Here is a 16371-nt window from a genome sequence, read left to right on the forward strand (position 1 = left end):
TTAGCTAAAGAAGAAGAAATTGCTAAAAGACAAGATCAAGCTGGGAAATATGAGCAGACAAGATTTCGTCTAAGAAATCTTGGACATTTCTTTTCCAAAGAAATTATCTGTTTAAACCAGAAAATACTTGCGCACAAGAGCCCTGCACTGGAGCTATGTGGAGGGAAGGTGGCAGGAGAGAGGTCCGTGCCCAGGAAGGGGAAAATGCACAAAGCGTAAGTCTCTATTCCCTTTAAAAGACACGTCTAGGTGGAAATGCACCGGTGGGGTTCTTTGATCTGTCAATATCTTTCCGGCATTTTCTTCCAAACAGACTGCATCTTTCCTTTGTGTATATGTCACCATCTCGATGGGAAAAAATGTTTCCATTCCCGGGGCAGAGAGCAAGTTTAATGAGTGCACACAGTTTTACTGCATTTTCAATCATTAACTCAGGGGCTGGAGCTCCCAGGCATTTTAATTTGGCCACCATCCAGAATGTTCTGGGGGCTCCGGAGCCAGACCCGGAGGTGTGTGCAGAGCCCTTTGCTGGGTGGGCGCAATTTCTGTGTGGACAGTGAGGTTCCTGAGCAGTGTCACCGGCGTGCCCGTCCCAAATTGCTTGTGCTTTTCATTATCGCATGCAAGTTCTGACGCTTCGTCTACCCGGGACGTCAAGTGTCCTGGCTAGAGTCTGAGGATGGTCCCACCCTGGTGGGGGCGGCTTGCTCCTATCCTTGGGGATTCTAACGCAGGGCCCCAGGGAAGCCAGGCCCTAAGGCCCCATGCAGCCCCCTGAGAAGCGCGGGACGGATGAATTTCCTGTTCTCCTAAGTGGTTTTGTGGGGTGAAGGCCAACCCCTGTGGGAAAATCCTAGTGACCCCTGCTCTCCGCGCTGCCTGGCTGTGCCCATGCACGCTCCATCCAGCTAGCCCTCAGGACGTCTAGGTGAGCAAACGGCCATGTCCACTTCACAGACAAAGAAATGAACACGCGGGAAAGCACGGTGAAGTCTCGTCACGAGTAGATGCATTTATGAAGCACGTGACCAGAACATCCCCAGCAAGATTCGAAACAGGGCCTTGAACTTCCGCCACTTTCAGTGCGAGACACGTCACAGCACACAGTAGGTGATTCAAACTAAAATTAGGAATACAGTCAAGTATTTGAGTTCAGAGAAAAAAGAGCTCAGCGTGGGCTGAAGCTGAGATGATCTCTCGGTGGCCTCACAGATCCATTTTAAGGCCGATAATATGTTGGTGATAACGGCTCGTCCAAGGGCTCGGCATCCGAAGGGGCTATTTTAGGCTATTTAGGAAAAAGGAACGTGAGTAGTTAATGCACGGTCACTGCTCTTTCAAGTCAAGGAAAGTTCAAGGCTGTCTTGCAAAGGATTCGTGTGAAATTTGGGGGCAGAAGGGCCTCGCTGGGGCGGCAGTGGCCGCGGTGGCCTGCCTAGGGAGAGGGGACCCCAGCCCGGGAGGGTGCGGCCTGCCAGGGCAAAGGAAAGGTCCGGAGGGGCCGGTTTGTGTGCACGGGAGTCAGCCTGGGAGTCCCCAGAATGAGAGGCTCATCTCTCTGCACGACAGCTGGGACTGTCGCAGGGGTGAAGCGGACGGGCTAGAAGCCCTCTTCCTGTTGGGGAAGTGTCCCCACAGTGGTGGCTGAGATCCACCTGAAATCCACCAGCTAAAATCCCAGAGATTATCCTAGATGGAGTCTTAAAGCCAATGGCAAACAAAGCGAGGGTGGGAAGAGAGGCGGGACCAGGGGCTTTGGGAAGCTCCTCCCAACCGCAGGACGCCTGGCCTGCACGGCCCAAGGCAGCAGCGAGTGGCAGAGCCGGGCACCTGAGACCAGGAACAGCTCCCTGGGACACGACTTCTGCATTCGAGACACGAGGGGTCTGATTCCAGTTCTCCGCAAAGTGTCTCGCGATCCTGAACTCTCTGGGTGTTGTCCATGAAGAGCACACCAGGGGGACGTTCTCCTGCTCAACGAGGAGCGATCCGGGGAGCGATCCGTGCATAGGTGGGTTGCACTGCGTGGCTGTCCCAGGGGAGGCGCCTCTGGTGGCCGCTGGGGACCGAAGGCGACGGCTTGTTTCTTGTCTCCTCTTGTTCCGAGCAGGGACAGGAGTGCCCTCGGCCAGCCTTCCTGTGGGGCAGGGGAGTCTCCTGGAAGTCTCGACAAGGGGGATGGCGGCAACCTGCTTAAAATGAGATTTAGGCTGGGTGTGGTGGCTCACGCCTCTAACCCTAGCACTCTGGGAGGCTGAGGCGGGCAGATCGTTTGAGCTCAGGAGTTCGAGACCAGCCTGAGCAAGAGTGAGATCTCGTCTCTACTAAAAATAGAAAGAAATGAATTAGCCAACTAAAAATATAGAGAAAAAATTAGCCGGGCATGGTGGCGCATGCCTGTAGTCCCAGCTACTCGGGAGGCTGAGGCAGGAGGATCGCTTGAGCCCAGGAGTTGGAGGTTGCTGTGAGCTAGGCTGATGCCACGGCACTCTAGCCCGGGCAACAGAGTGAGACTCTGTCTCAAAAGAAAAAAAAAAAATGAGATTTAAAGCCAAATTTAAAAAGAAGGGGAGGAGGGAGGAAAGTCAAGCATGTGCCATCAGAACAATCTGGATTTGGGGATGGGCACAGAGAGGCGTGTGCCGCTGGAGGAGAGGGCTTCTGCTGTCCCAGGAGCCCACCCCCAGCTGCCAGTGTGACAGGAGAAGATTTGGGGTGGAAGATTTGTCACTGGATCTCACCGGCTGTGCCTCCGGCATTTTCATTGACCGAATAACTCAGGACTATTCCTCCTTTAGGAAACGGGATTTCTCCACGGATCGCTCATAGGATCCCCGTTTCCCAGATCCCTGCCTTCCCGCGGGGGGGAAGGACTCGGGGTGTGAGTAGAAGGAGGCTGGCCAGGGCGCAGCTGTTTAAGACTGGCGGTTGTGAGTCTCCGTAAGAGGCTCCACCGATTTCTTTTAATAGTGTGGGAGAGGCATTCGTGTGCGTGAGGAGCAAGCGAAAGGAATCCGGAGTGGGGCGCACGTACCGGAGGAGCGTCTTCTAGCGCTAACCGCAGGGCGAGGTTTCCTCGCTGCCACGTGCACACGAATGCACCAACTCCAGGAAGGTTTTTGTTTTGCCAGGTCTTGAACTTTCCTTGGCTTGCACAAGCAGTGACTGTGCATTACCTACTCACATTCCTTTTTCCTCCCTAAAATAGCCCCTTCTGATGCAGGGTCCTTGAATGAGCATTTATTACCAATTTATTATCGGCCTTGAAAATGGATCTGTGAGGCCATCGCGAAATCATCTCCGCTTCAGCCCACGCTGAGCTCTTTTTTTCTCTGAACTCAAAACGCGTACGATCTGTGTCACCCGATTTAGCAAGTCATTGCTGTTCTCGTACTCTGTCCTCTCATCACTTCCTGTGTGTGTAGTTCCCTCCCCATTACCCGGGCTGAACTATGATAATACTATATACTTTTGAGGGATAAACACCTTTAAGGGATAAATTATGGGTTCATAATTTCCCACACTGTCCTGTCCACACACAACCCCCGGCACGATGCCGGCCACAGGATGAGAAATACACTTTGATTATTAAGGAGTTGGAAGCAAGTTTAGTTTTAGGATTTGAAAAAAGCGTGGCGAACATCAGGGAGAAATCAGAGGGTTCTTTGTTTCCTGTGCTCAAGGAAGGGCTGGAGAGAGGCAGAAAGAGAGAGAAAGCGCGGGTTTGCCGGAAGTGGTGACTTTAGAAAAGAGAGCCCCTCTCCGTTTACAGTTTCTAGCCATTGTTAAGATTTTTCGCAGAGTTCGCTCTGCCAATCAGTCACATGCCTTTGGGCCATAGACAAAGGCTTAACTGCATAAAATCTTGGCGGTTTGGGTCATTTTTTGAGAACAAGGAAGTCATTTCAAATTCCGTCGCCGGCTCTGCCCACATCCGCCCGGCGATCTGTCCTCTGGGTGCTGGGATTTTCCCGAGCCCCGGGGAACCAGCCGCAGATGCGGGGCGGGCGGTGGGAGGATGGGGCCCGTTGATGTTCCCGGAGTAGGACGAGCATCCCTGACCGGGAACCGCACGGGCACGCAAGCGCTGTTTTCTTTCATGTTGCCTCGCTGCTACTTTCCAGGACTGACCCGGTCTCGTCACGGCAGCGAGCTCCTTGCAGATGGTCGTCTGGCGTCCTCACCTTGCTACTTCCGTGGAGGCTCTGCCTTCAAGCCCAGGAACCCTTGGAGCGGAGCCTTCCCCGCCTACACTCTCCAACCGCGCCTGGGGGTGCTCCTCATCTACGCGGGTTTGTGTGTGCAAACGCCTCCCGGAGGAAGGGCGCGCTCAGGGAAGCCGGAGAGCACCCGTGGGCGTCACGCTTCGATCCCCGTCTGAGTGGCTCCGCCGTCACGGGCAGGGGGTTCATTCAGAAAACTCCAAGGACCGTCCCCTGGCAAGAGCAGAGCGCACTCCCGAAACGCGCAGAGCTGGCTTGACAGTTCAGCCGGTATTCAGAACTGGCGAGTTGAGTGTTTTGGCACAATTCTACAGATAGGACATTTTGGTTAGACTTGGAAGGTTCTTTGGTTTGGGGTCTTGGGGGTTTGTTTTTGTTTTGTTCTGATAAATCCCTGAAAGCAGCCTGACCTTTTGAAGGTAAACAGACCTCTTCCGATTCTGACTTTTTTGAGAGCCTTCCTTGGACAGGGCAATGCATCAGCATTGGTTCCATTCATTATTCATTAAGTTTGTACATGCACAAGGTGCTTGTACTGCACAGCACAGCATTAAAGTAGAAAAACAAAACAAAACAATAAAAGCTTCTATTTCGGCCTGCAAGATGACAGTCTTCTCTTCCCTGTGGGTCCCAGCGCGCGGCCTCAGCACCGGCGCCAGTGAGGTTGTGCGCGCCGGTCTCCACTGTGCTAGCGCAGCTGGTCACAACTGACTTTCTCTTTTGGAAGAAACAACCACAGGTAGCTTCCTTGGGACGAAGACGGCCCTTCACCCCCTTCATCCTCGAGAGGCGAGGAGGGTGACCAGGGTCTAGACCTGCTGGTGGCTGGTGTCTCGTGCCAGCTGGGCGTGGCTCCTGTGCCACGGTGTTCGGTCGCGCACTAGCCTGCGTGCCCCTGCGAAGGCGTTTTCAACATTTAAGGCAGTGGACGTGCAGTAAAGCAGACTGTCCGTAGCGTGGGCGGCCTCAGCCCCTCAGCTGACCGCCTTGAGACCAAAGACTAAGCGCCCTCAGAGAAGAAGGAATTCTCAAGAACGCAGCTCAGGAACCTGCTTGAGTGTTCAGCCCGTTCCCTGTGAATTCGGGCTCGAGGCTGCAATGCTAACCCTTCCTGGGTCTCCAGCCTGCACATCCGCCCGCAGGCTTCAGAGCTGCCAGCCCCTCGAACGGGTGAGCCAGTCCCTCAAACCTCTCCTTTCCCCCTTCCACACACTCACACACACACACACACACAAAAGGGAAATGTCCTGTCTAGATATATATGTGCGTGTACACACACACTCACACACACACACACAAGGGAAATGTCCTATCCAGATATATATGTGCGTGTACACACACACACACACACACACACACACAAGGGAAATGTCCAATCTAGATATATATGTGCGTGTACACACACACACACAAGGGAAATGTCCTATCTAGATATATATGTGCGTGTACACACACTCACACACACACACACACAAGGGAAATGTCCTATCTAGATATATATGTGCGTGTACACACACACACTCACACACACACAAGGGAAATGTCCTATCTAGATATATATGTGCGTGTACACACACACACAAGGGAAATGTCCAATCTAGATATATATGTGCGTGTACACACACACACACAAAAGGGAAATGTCCTATCTAGATATATATGTGCGTGTACACACACACACAAAAGGGAAATGTCCTATCTAGATATATATGTGCATGTACACACACACACACAAAAGGGAAATGTCCAATCTAGATATATATGTGCATGTACACACACACACACAAAAGGGAAATGTCCTATCTAGATATATATGTGCGTGTACACACACACACACAAAAAGGGAAATGTATAGATATATATGTACACACGTGTGCGCGCACACACACACTTTATATCGGTTCTGTTTCTCTGGAGAACTCTAATACCAATGTCATGTGGTTAGAGCTGTTAACTGGTGGCATTTAGGTGAAAACAAACAAACAATTCTTTTTTTTTCTGAATAGCTTGAGTTAAGAGAAAAAATATGAAATATATCTTTTTTTAAAAAACAAAGACAGAGTCTCACTCTGCCCAGGCTAGAGTGCCGTGGCGTCAGCCTAGCTCACGGCAACTTCAAACTCCTGGGCTCAAGCGATCCTCCTGCCTTAGCCTCCCGGGTAGCTGGGACTATAGGCATGCACCACCATGGGCAGCTAATTTTTTCGATATATTTTTAGTTGGCCAATTAATTTCTTTCTATTTTTAGTAGAGACGGGGTCTCGCTCTTGCTCAGGCTGGTCTCAAACTCCTGAGCTCAAACAATCTGCCCGCTTCGGCCTCCCAGAGTGCTAGGATTACAGGCGTGAGCCACCGCTCACGGCCTAAAATATATCTTGATGGTTAAAAAAACTAACTCCTATTGCCCAATGTTTGTAAGATTGCTCTCTGTGCGCGATTCTAAGAAAAACAGGATGTAAAGTAAAATATTTAGGGAAACTAGAGACAACTAAACGTTGTTTTAAACAACAAAAAAACTCCCTTCACCTGTATGTAGACGCAGACAGTGTAAGTGCTCAAATATTAACAGTTAATTTGCACGAACACAACCTCCCCCGTGGAAAACAAAACGATATATCGATAGTTCAGTGAGGAAACAAAACACTGTGTTGGCTTGCTAAAAGTGAAGAGAAAACGTACAATTTCACTGAAAAAAAAATTCGTGTTGTGAACAAGCGCTACTTTTCGATTAGCCGCAGTGGTGCGCTGGCCCGATCCCGCTACAGTCTGAGCACGGAGAACGGACTTCAGGGCCCAGGCCGCAGCGGGTGGACGCGGGGTCTCAGAGTCTCCGCTCGGAAGGACCCGCCAGAGCAGAGCTCCTAGTGGCACGAGTGACACCAAAGTAACCACGGTCCGCGGGAGCAGCCCTGAGCGCCGTGACTTTTCCCAGACGGCCCCTGCGTGGCAGGACGAGAGAAGCACTTGCCGGGATTTTCCGGGACACACACGCCCGCCCGGCAAAGCGACGGTGCCAGCGCTCCTTTCTCGAAAATAAAGTGATTCCCGGTGATTTCATAAAACCCATCTCTACTTTTCACATCCGCCACAGTAAATCAGTTTTGAGACTGCTCAGGTTGGACTCTAGAGGAAGAAATCTCTATCTGAGCTGATAGGGGAGAAGTGAGAGAATACTTTATACGTGCATGGTCCGTACAGTTTCTACTGAGCTCTGTCCCTCTCGGTTTCATTTACGTCCCCACACTGACCTCACGTAGTGGGAAAGTCGGGCACTTCCTCCTGTTTGTTGCCTTTGAAAAGCAGAAAAGCGAGGTTCAGAGAATTAAACCGACCCGGCAAGAGGGCATAGCCCTTCCAGGTGGAGCTAGGGGTGGTTCCAGCTTTCCTGATTCCTACACCAAAGCTTTTTTTTGGGAGGGGGGAGATAACGTTTTATAGTCACCTTACACGACGGCAGAATGTGAATCACTGCATGTTTCACCAGAAAGCACCCCTGAGCAGAGGGGCCCGATGAACAAAAGTTGCTACCAGTAGGGACACAGGAAGAAAATTCATTGGCTTCACTGAAAGCTCTTCAAACACGGATAAGATGCAGTGGGACGCAACACGCCCTGGAGAACGGAGGAGAAAGAGGGAGGCCCATTGTAGTTTCCCAAGGAAGCACGGCACAGCCAGGGGAATAGAAGATCCGGCCTGTCGTCCCACGTCACCGAGCCATCTCTTGTGATCTTGCGAGAGACACTCTGGGTCTTGCATTTCTTGCTGTCCTTAAAGGACAGTATCGTTAGCCGATAGATTTTGTAAGGAGGTCTAATAGCCTTAGAAGAGGCAGAAATCCCACGAAAGCATGCGGCACCCCAGACTAGCATCCTATTTGCCAAAAAATATTGATAGATGGATGCTGTCATAAAGCTGCTTGTAAGCAGACGTATGTGAAGGTATTTCCTAACAAGACTAGTCATCTGTCGTTTGCCCGTGGAATCAGACCACCTCCAAGCCTCATCTGATTACACTCTGCAAGTCCGCTTGCTGGTCTTCCTGGACTCCCCATTTGCCATCTGCACACGTGCACATATAAATGTTGCAAGCGTCACACGTACCTGGAAGGACACTCTCTAATCTGGCACAGAGGGTCTCTGCGTCCCCTCTCTGGTGTCAGCGACAGTCTCCGCCTCTTCTGCCCCCTTCCCTTTGCGTGGTCCTGGCTGCACCACTGGGCCGGCACCTCAGGTTTCTAAGCATGAGCTCTGATTGCCCGCAGGCTGGAGTCTGCAGCCGGCAAGGGGTCCCCACCAGTGCCCTGGCTTCCTAGAGAGGGTCTCTCCCCATCCTCAGCCTCCTGCGGGTCTCTGCAGCCATCCCTTGAGAGCCCGAGAGGAGCCGGCGTCTGGGACTCGTCCACAGACTCTGGGGTTTGATGCCCAGTGTCAGCCTAGCTGCAGTGTGAGTGAGCGCCTACCGCAGACCCCGCAGAGCCCCGCACACGCTCTTCCGTGCCGCCCGTTAGCACGCTCGCCACCAAGTGGGGCCACCGTTTCCCTGGGGTCTCAGGGAGGCTGTGGTTCCTAAGAAATTAAGCAATTCGCTTCTCACCATCAGCAAGACACACGGCTAGAGGCAGGACTTAAACCCAGATTCATTCCCTTGTTCTGTAAGTATTTATCGAGAACCTGCCAGGACTCTAAACATAATGCTCATTTCATCGCCCCAAACCATTCTACTCCAGCTCCCTCCTTTGAAAGATGAGAAAAATTGAAGAACTTTCCCAATCAACTAAGCTAGTAACTGGCAGAGATAAGATTAGGCTCCGGGTAACTAATTCTAGTTCATGTATCACTGTTTCTTTAATGAGCCTGCATGTATTTTACAATAAATATAGTTTACATGTGATAAACTATATACGATCCTAATGGGTGTGTTTCCAGGCATCCTTAACAACTCCTTTTCTCTTAATAAAGAATCTGAGGCCCTCTCCAGCTGCTATTAACACGTAAATGCTTGGATTGTGTCCGCCCAAGCAGAACATTAATGTCAGTATTCTGTGATCACAGTGGGCAAAACGAAGTAGGCACTTCCATGTCCAGACCGTCCTAATGAAGTCTGTTTCTGTTCAGTGTTCTGGGGATACAGGGAGATGACAGACAAATGCATGAATGATTTCCTCCCTCGAGAAGCTTGCTGAGTGGGGAGATGCTACCGCATGGAAATGCACAGACGAGAAATAATTCAGCCTGCGCAGATGGACCACCCTGCACCTGTCCTGGGCCACCCTGCACCTGTCCTGGAGCTGGCCACACAGGTGGGGCCGCCCTGCACCTGTCCTGGAGCTGGCCACGCAGGTGGGGCCACCCCGCACCTGTCCTGGAGCTGGCCATGCAGGTGGGGCCGCCCTGCACCTGTCCTGGAGCTGGCCACGCAGGTGGGGCCGCCCTGCACCTGTCCTGGAGCTGGCCACACAGGTGGGGCCGCCCTGCACCTGTCCTGGAGCTGGCCTAGCAGGTGGGGCCACCCTGCACCTGTCCTGGAGCTGGCCATGCAGGTGGGGCCACCCTGCACCTATCCTGGAGCTGGCCACGCAGGTGGGGCCGCCCTGCACCTGTCCTGGAGCTGGCCTAGCAGGTGGGGCCACCCTGCACCTGTCCTGGAGCTGGCCATGCAGGTGGGGCCACCCTGCACCTATCCTGGAGCTGGCCACGCAGGTGGGGCCGCCCTGCACCTGTCCTGGAGCTGGCCTAGCAGGTGGGGCCACCCTGCACCTGTCCTGGAGCTGGCCATGCAGGTGGGGCCACCCTGCACCTGTCCTGGAGCTGGCCATGCAGGTGGGGCCACCCTGCACCTGTCCTGGAGCTGGCCACGCAGGTGGGGCCGCCCTGCACCTGTCCTGGAGCTGGCCACACAGGTGGGGCCGCCCTGCACCTGTCCTGGAGCTGGCCACACAGGTGGGGCCACCCTGCACCTATCCTGGAGCTGGCCACACAGGTGGGGCCACCCTGCCCACATGCAGGAGCCAGGCTTATCAATGGCTGTTCCACGTGAACTCTTCAGCACCACTAGGTACATTCCAGAACCTTACTTGGCAGTCACCCTTCTGGTGGAAAAATAAAAAAGTGTCCAAGCAGTTACCGACTAAGAGAAGCACCAAGTCCCGGGCCCAGCTCTGAACCCCGGGGACTCTGCGTCGAGGGGTTGCCAACCGGAAAGCACCATGCGGAATTATCTGCTCCACGCCCCCACCCCGAGTTCTAGAAGCGAGTGGAGACCAGCCGGTGGGTGTCGCTCCAGCAGCACTGCCGTGGGCGAGGGGTGGCCCTGGGCGCTCCCCCCGGGCCGGCTGCAAGGCTGGGGCGTGCACTGCCCCCTGGAGCAAGGCGTCTCCTGCCGCCCCACGCGACTGGGCCGTGAGTGGCAATGGACAGAGGCAGGTGCCTGCTCTTGAGCTGCCGACAGCAGGTAAATGGGGAGTCAGCCGCGTCACTAATTAGGATCCAGACAGAAGCCGATTCCGCCAGCACAGCCCAACTGTTCTGCGTAGCTGCGAGAAAGTAGGTTACTTGGCCTCGTTTTGTCAAAAAACGTCTTCCAGCGTGGGGCACCTGCTCTGAAGCGCCCGTTTGTGTCTGTCGTCGGTAGTGGCGACCGCTTACGCCGCCCGCGGGGGCACCAGGCTGGAACAGACATTGGGGACGCGGAGCGAGTGAGGGAGGCAGGAGGGGGAGGCAGGAGGGGGAGGCGGCGGGGGGGGGCATGAGCAGGTGGGGAGGGCAGGAAAGGTTCCTCGACTGCAGAAAAACTCTCCACTTAAAGCTGGGAAGTCTCCAAAGAACACACTAACCATCAGTTCCCCGGGCATTTCAATCCTATATGAAGTTTCTGGAAAGGGAATCTTGGCCCCAAATCTAAACCCATAGCCTTCCAGCCAAGCCCTCGGCCCGCCTCTCTGCAAACCCACCTGTGTGCTGATAAAGGCAGGCATCGCGCCTTTGGGCTATTTATGGTCTTTAACCCAAAGAGAAAACGCCTGAGAATCAGCGAGGCCGGAGGAAGAGCCTGCTGCGGGCCCAGTGTTTCCCGACTCCTGAGGATGGAGTGACCCAAACTCGGAAACAGGGCGGCGCTGCCACCTCTCAGAACGCGCACGAAGGCTCTGTTTTAAAAAAGAAAGATCCAGAAAGAGAAAGGGCAGACTTCTCCCCTCGGCGTCATTCTCTCCTGCACCTCACCGTCCTAACTTGTGGAAGGATGAGGACATGAGATGGCATTCCTGGTGTCCCACAACCCGGGAACAGACGAAAGGCAAAGTCTCTCTTCCTTCACTCCGAGAAGAGCAAGCTCCGAGGCCTTTACCTTGGCAGCCGAATCGCCCTTCTTAATACCGTGTTTCCCCGAAAATAAGACCTGCCCATAACATAAGCCCTAGCAGGATGTCTAGGCATGTGCGCCATAGAAGCCCCACCCCGAAAATAAGCCCTAGTGACGGGCGTGGCTGCACAGCGCGTCGGCACAACCCATGCCTGTCGTCGAGGAGCGGGAAAGAAGACGAGCAGCCCTTCTCACCTGCCCCATCGTGACAGCGACTATCCCAGAGGTGACCGGAAAGGTGCGGGCAGCCCCACCAACAAAGTCAGCTGCCCCTGTCAGGTCCCGGCCATCCTGTGCGTGCTGCAAGCTGAGGCTTTGAGGGGAAAATAACACATCCCCTGAGAATAAGCCCTAGGGCGTCTTCTTGAGGAAAACTAAATATAAGACCCTGCCTTATTTTGGGGGAAACATGGTAGCTAGACAGCCCCTTGCTCCTGTTCTCCCGTGCGCTCCCTACCTGAGCAGGAGTCGTAAGCACACAGAGCTGTGCCACCTCTTCACTCCTTTTTTGTTCGCTGCTGTTATTTATGAGACACACATGGCACATCTGCTGTATCACAAGGTACCGGCAGTTGCGACTGCGTCACAGGATTTTTTCCTTGTTTCTGCAAGCAATAGTTCACTTTGTTCTTTCATCTCTAATCCGTGGTAAATTGTAGAAGTTATAAATTCATTCTCTTTTAAAAAATAGAATATTATAAATAAAGTTCCCTTGATTGCCGCCAACTTGGGTCCTCTCTCCCCCGTCCCACAAGTATCCCCCCGCCCCCACCGCCCGCTGTCCTGCGACCTTTCGTATTCCTACGCGCATTTCCGCGACCCTTGCTGCTTTGCGTCAGTGGGTGCGTGATGTGTCATTGCACTCTAAGTGTAATTCTCCAACATTATCCTATTTTCACGTTTATTTTGGTACTTTTTAAAAATTGACAGACTTTATTTTTTTAAGAGCAGTTTTAGGTTCACAGCAAAACTGGGCAGAAGGCACAGAGATCTCCCATGTATTTCCTGGTCCCCAAGTACGTACGCACAGCCTCCCCGATACCAGCCTCCCCACCCGGGTGGGACATTGGTCTCATCCAATGAACCGACACCGACACACATTCACCTAAACCCCATGGCTTACCCCGGCCTTCCCTCTGCACGCCGTCTGTTCTTGAGTCTGGACAAATGTGCCACATATACCCACCGTTATAGCACCAGACAGAGTAGTTCCGCCACCCTGAAAATCTTCCGTCCTCTCTGAGCCCTGGTCACCACTGACGTCTCTGTCTCCGTAGCTTTGCCCTTTCCAGAATGCCATATAGTTGGGACCATGCAGTGTAGAGCCGGCGTCCTCAAACTACGGCCCGCGGGCCACAGGCGGGTGTTTTCGCCCGTTTGTTTTTTCACTTTGAAATAAGATATGTGCAGTGTGCGTAGGAATTTGTTCATAGTTTTTTTTTAAGCTATAGTCCGGCCCTCCAACGGTCTGAGGGACAGTGAGCTGGCCCCTGTTTAAAAAGTTTGAGGACCCCTGATGTAGAGCCTCTTCAGACTGGCTTTTTTCACGTAGTAATGTGCGTTTCGGGTTCCTCCATGTCTTTTCCCGGCTCCATAGCTCATTTCTTTTTGGCGCTGAAGGATGTCCCATTGTCCGCGTGCGCGCAGCCTGTCAGCGCGCCCGCTTACTGCAGGACGCCCGGGCTGCCGCCCAGTTTCGACAGTTGCGAATAAAGCCGCTGGGAACATCCATGAGCTGGTTTTTGTGCGGGCCCAAGGTTTCAACTGCTTTGGGAAAATACCGAGGACGACAGGGCACGAGCACGCTTACAGTCGCAGGACACTGCCGCACCCTCTTCCAAAGCGGCTGCGCCGTTCGGCTCCCGCGCGGGGAGCGAGGCTCGTGCCCACACGCCCGCCGGCGCCCGAGCCGCGGGTTCCGGGCTCTGCGCCCTGACGGCGTGTCGCGGTATCTCCTCGTTGCTCTGACCCGCGTTTCCCTCGTGACACATGATGTGGAGCATCTTTTGTGCACTCACTTGCCGTCTGTGTATCTTCTCTGGCGGGCGGAGGAGGGGGGTGTATCTTCATGTCTGTTTTCCATTTTCCAAGCGTGTTTTTCTGTTTTCTTCTTACTGGGGTTGAGTTCTTTGTGTATTTTGAGTAACTGTGCTTTGCCAGATACGTTTCTTATGGATATTTCCTCCTCGTCTGGGGCTTGTCTTTCCGTCCTCTCACGGTGTATTTCACAGAGCAGAAGTTTTTTATTTCAGCGGAGTCCAGCTTACCCACCATTTCTTTCGAGGATAGTGTCTTTGGTGTCACACCTGAAAAGTCATCTCTGAGGCCGGGCGCGGTGGCTCACGCCTGTACTCCTGGCACTCCGGGAGGCCAAGGCGGGAGGATTGCTTGAGCCCAGGAGTTTGAGGTTGCTGTGAGCTGGGCGGACGCCACGGCACTCACTCTAGCCTGGGCAGCAAAGTGAGACTCTGTCTAAAAAAAAAAAAATAGGGATAAAAAGAAACTCTTAAGTGCAGTGCAGACTTTAAACCTCCCTGCTGTCTTTCTGGTCACAGCCTCGCCACGACAACGGAGACGCCGCGCCAGCCCTGGACACTGCTGCGGTCCCCCCAAGACAGTCGCGAGCAGCCTCCCGCAGACGGCCCGGGCGTGACTCTGCAGGATGCACTGCCGCCAGGCCGGGTGCAGACGCCACTGCCCAGTGCGTGGGGACACGCACGCTTTCCAGCTAAGGAAGGCCTGTGCCCCTCACAGGGAACATTCTGGAAGGCCGCTTGCGAGGAACCGTCCACCTCCTTCGCATGCCAATCCCTGCCCGGTGGACGGAGGTGGTCGTGTGCTGGCGAGTGTCACCGGCTTCCTCTGCACCCAGCCAGCCGGGAGGAAGGCTGCCCCACCCGTGTGTCGCTCCCACCAGCCTCTGACCGTCCCAAACGCGGGTGCGGAGCTCAGAGCCCAGACTCTTGGTGGAGACTCACAACGCGCCCACCGAGCCCCGCAGCGCGGGCGCCTTCGCCCCGGGACAGAGCTCGCCCTGTTGCGTGGCCCCGCGCCGTGCGAGGGTGGCCTAGCTGGACAGTGGGGGCTCTCGGACCTTCCTGTCCATTTTCAAAGGTCCCAGCCGCAGGGAGGAGGGCAGCCGCCTTCCCGGCTCATCCCGGACGGGTGCGTGGATCCGCGAGGGTGGGTGGGCTCTCGGCCCTGCGCAGGGGCGAGTCCCCGCTGCGCCCAGGGAACCCCGGCAGAGGCCCTTTCGGTTCCGAGGAGGCACTGGGCACAGCACTGCAGTGCGGCTCTGGAGTCACACGGCACGCACGCCACACGTCCCGTCCCAGCCCCCACGGGTGTGGACACCCCTCGGGGAGGCAGCATCACAGGGCGGGTGCGGGCTGAGCCGGGCTCAGGGCACGGCTGACAGTCTCCGTGGCGGAACTGTGGCCCCAGCGTGCGGAAGGCCTAGCCCCGACGCCCGGGCCCGCAGCCTCACCTGGAGACCAGCCTTTGCGATGGCCAGGCCTTGACAAGGCCGACAGGGCGGGCCCTGGTCCGGTGGGACTGGCGTCCCCACGCAGAGGGGAGATGTGGCCCGGCAGGTGCACGTGCCGGGAGGACACCTGTGCAGATGAAGGCAGCCATCCGGGGTGGTTCTGCACCCCGGGAATGCCAGGGAGTGACGGCAACCCCACAGGGGGAGAGGGGCCTGGGGCAGCCTCCCCCGCCCAGCCCCGGCACGGCCCCCTTGTCTCCCACTTCCAGTCCCCGAGCCGTGAGAGCAAATCCTCGGGTCCGCGCACACCTGCGTGCTTTGTCCCGGCCGCCCTGGACTTGGACGCAGAGGTGGGAGCTGCCGTTCCCGCTGCCTCGGTGCTCGGCGGCCCCGGGTGGGCGCTGTCTCTGTCCGGCTGCAGTTAGAGTCCCAGGGCACATCCGGAGATGGGCCACAGAGGAGGCGGCGTCTTTACACCCGAGGGTCACACAGTGAGGAGGGGAGGGACGGTCAGAGGACGTGCTGCAGCTTCCTCCATGGTGGGGGAGACAGAGACAGAGAGGGAGAGAGAAACAAAGAGACGGACAGAGGGAGAGACAGAGAGGCAGACAGAGAGAGACAGAGCTTAAAGAAAAGCAAAGTCTTCATCTCACTATTATTCCCAGCTAGAGTCGCTGCCTGTACCCCACAGTGTCTGAGCCTAGGGCCACATCCGTCTCATGTTCCTGTGGCCGGGGCGTTCGCTCAGGGCTTTGGAATGCATCCTTGTGCAAGATCCACTTTGACCGTAAGCCGGACTGCGCAGCGGCAGCCAGCATCTGGAAGGGCGGGAAATGGTCAGATCGCACTGAGAAACACAAAACATGAAACTTACTGACTTCTGTGTTAAAAATATTTTTAAATAATGGAACCAATATGATAGCATGCCAGAGGAAGACTTTACTACCCAGAAAAGCTAGGGGGAAAAAAAAAGAATTCAGTTATTTTAAGATTTCTTTCTTTCTTTCTTCTTCTCTTTGTTTTTTTTTTTTGCCTGAGTTGCATTTTTTCCAATTTTAGAACAACATTACCTTTGCAAAAAAAAAAAAAAAACAATTTTGCCTTAAAAGCATTCTCACGTTTGCCTTTTTGTAGGTACTAATGTTGCCTTGAGCCCAAGAAAAACAACAAGTCATAAATCAATGTATTTTTTTTTTTTGAGAGAGAGAGTTGGCGCCAAACCACGTGGCTTTATTATATACTCGTGGACGAGGTTCTGGGGTCCAAAGGGGGGGGGGCAGAAGTCGCCCAAATCAATGTATT

Source organism: Microcebus murinus, chromosome 17 (genome assembly GCF_040939455.1).
Source record: "Microcebus murinus isolate Inina chromosome 17, M.murinus_Inina_mat1.0, whole genome shotgun sequence".
Lineage (NCBI taxonomy): Eukaryota > Metazoa > Chordata > Mammalia > Primates > Cheirogaleidae > Microcebus > Microcebus murinus.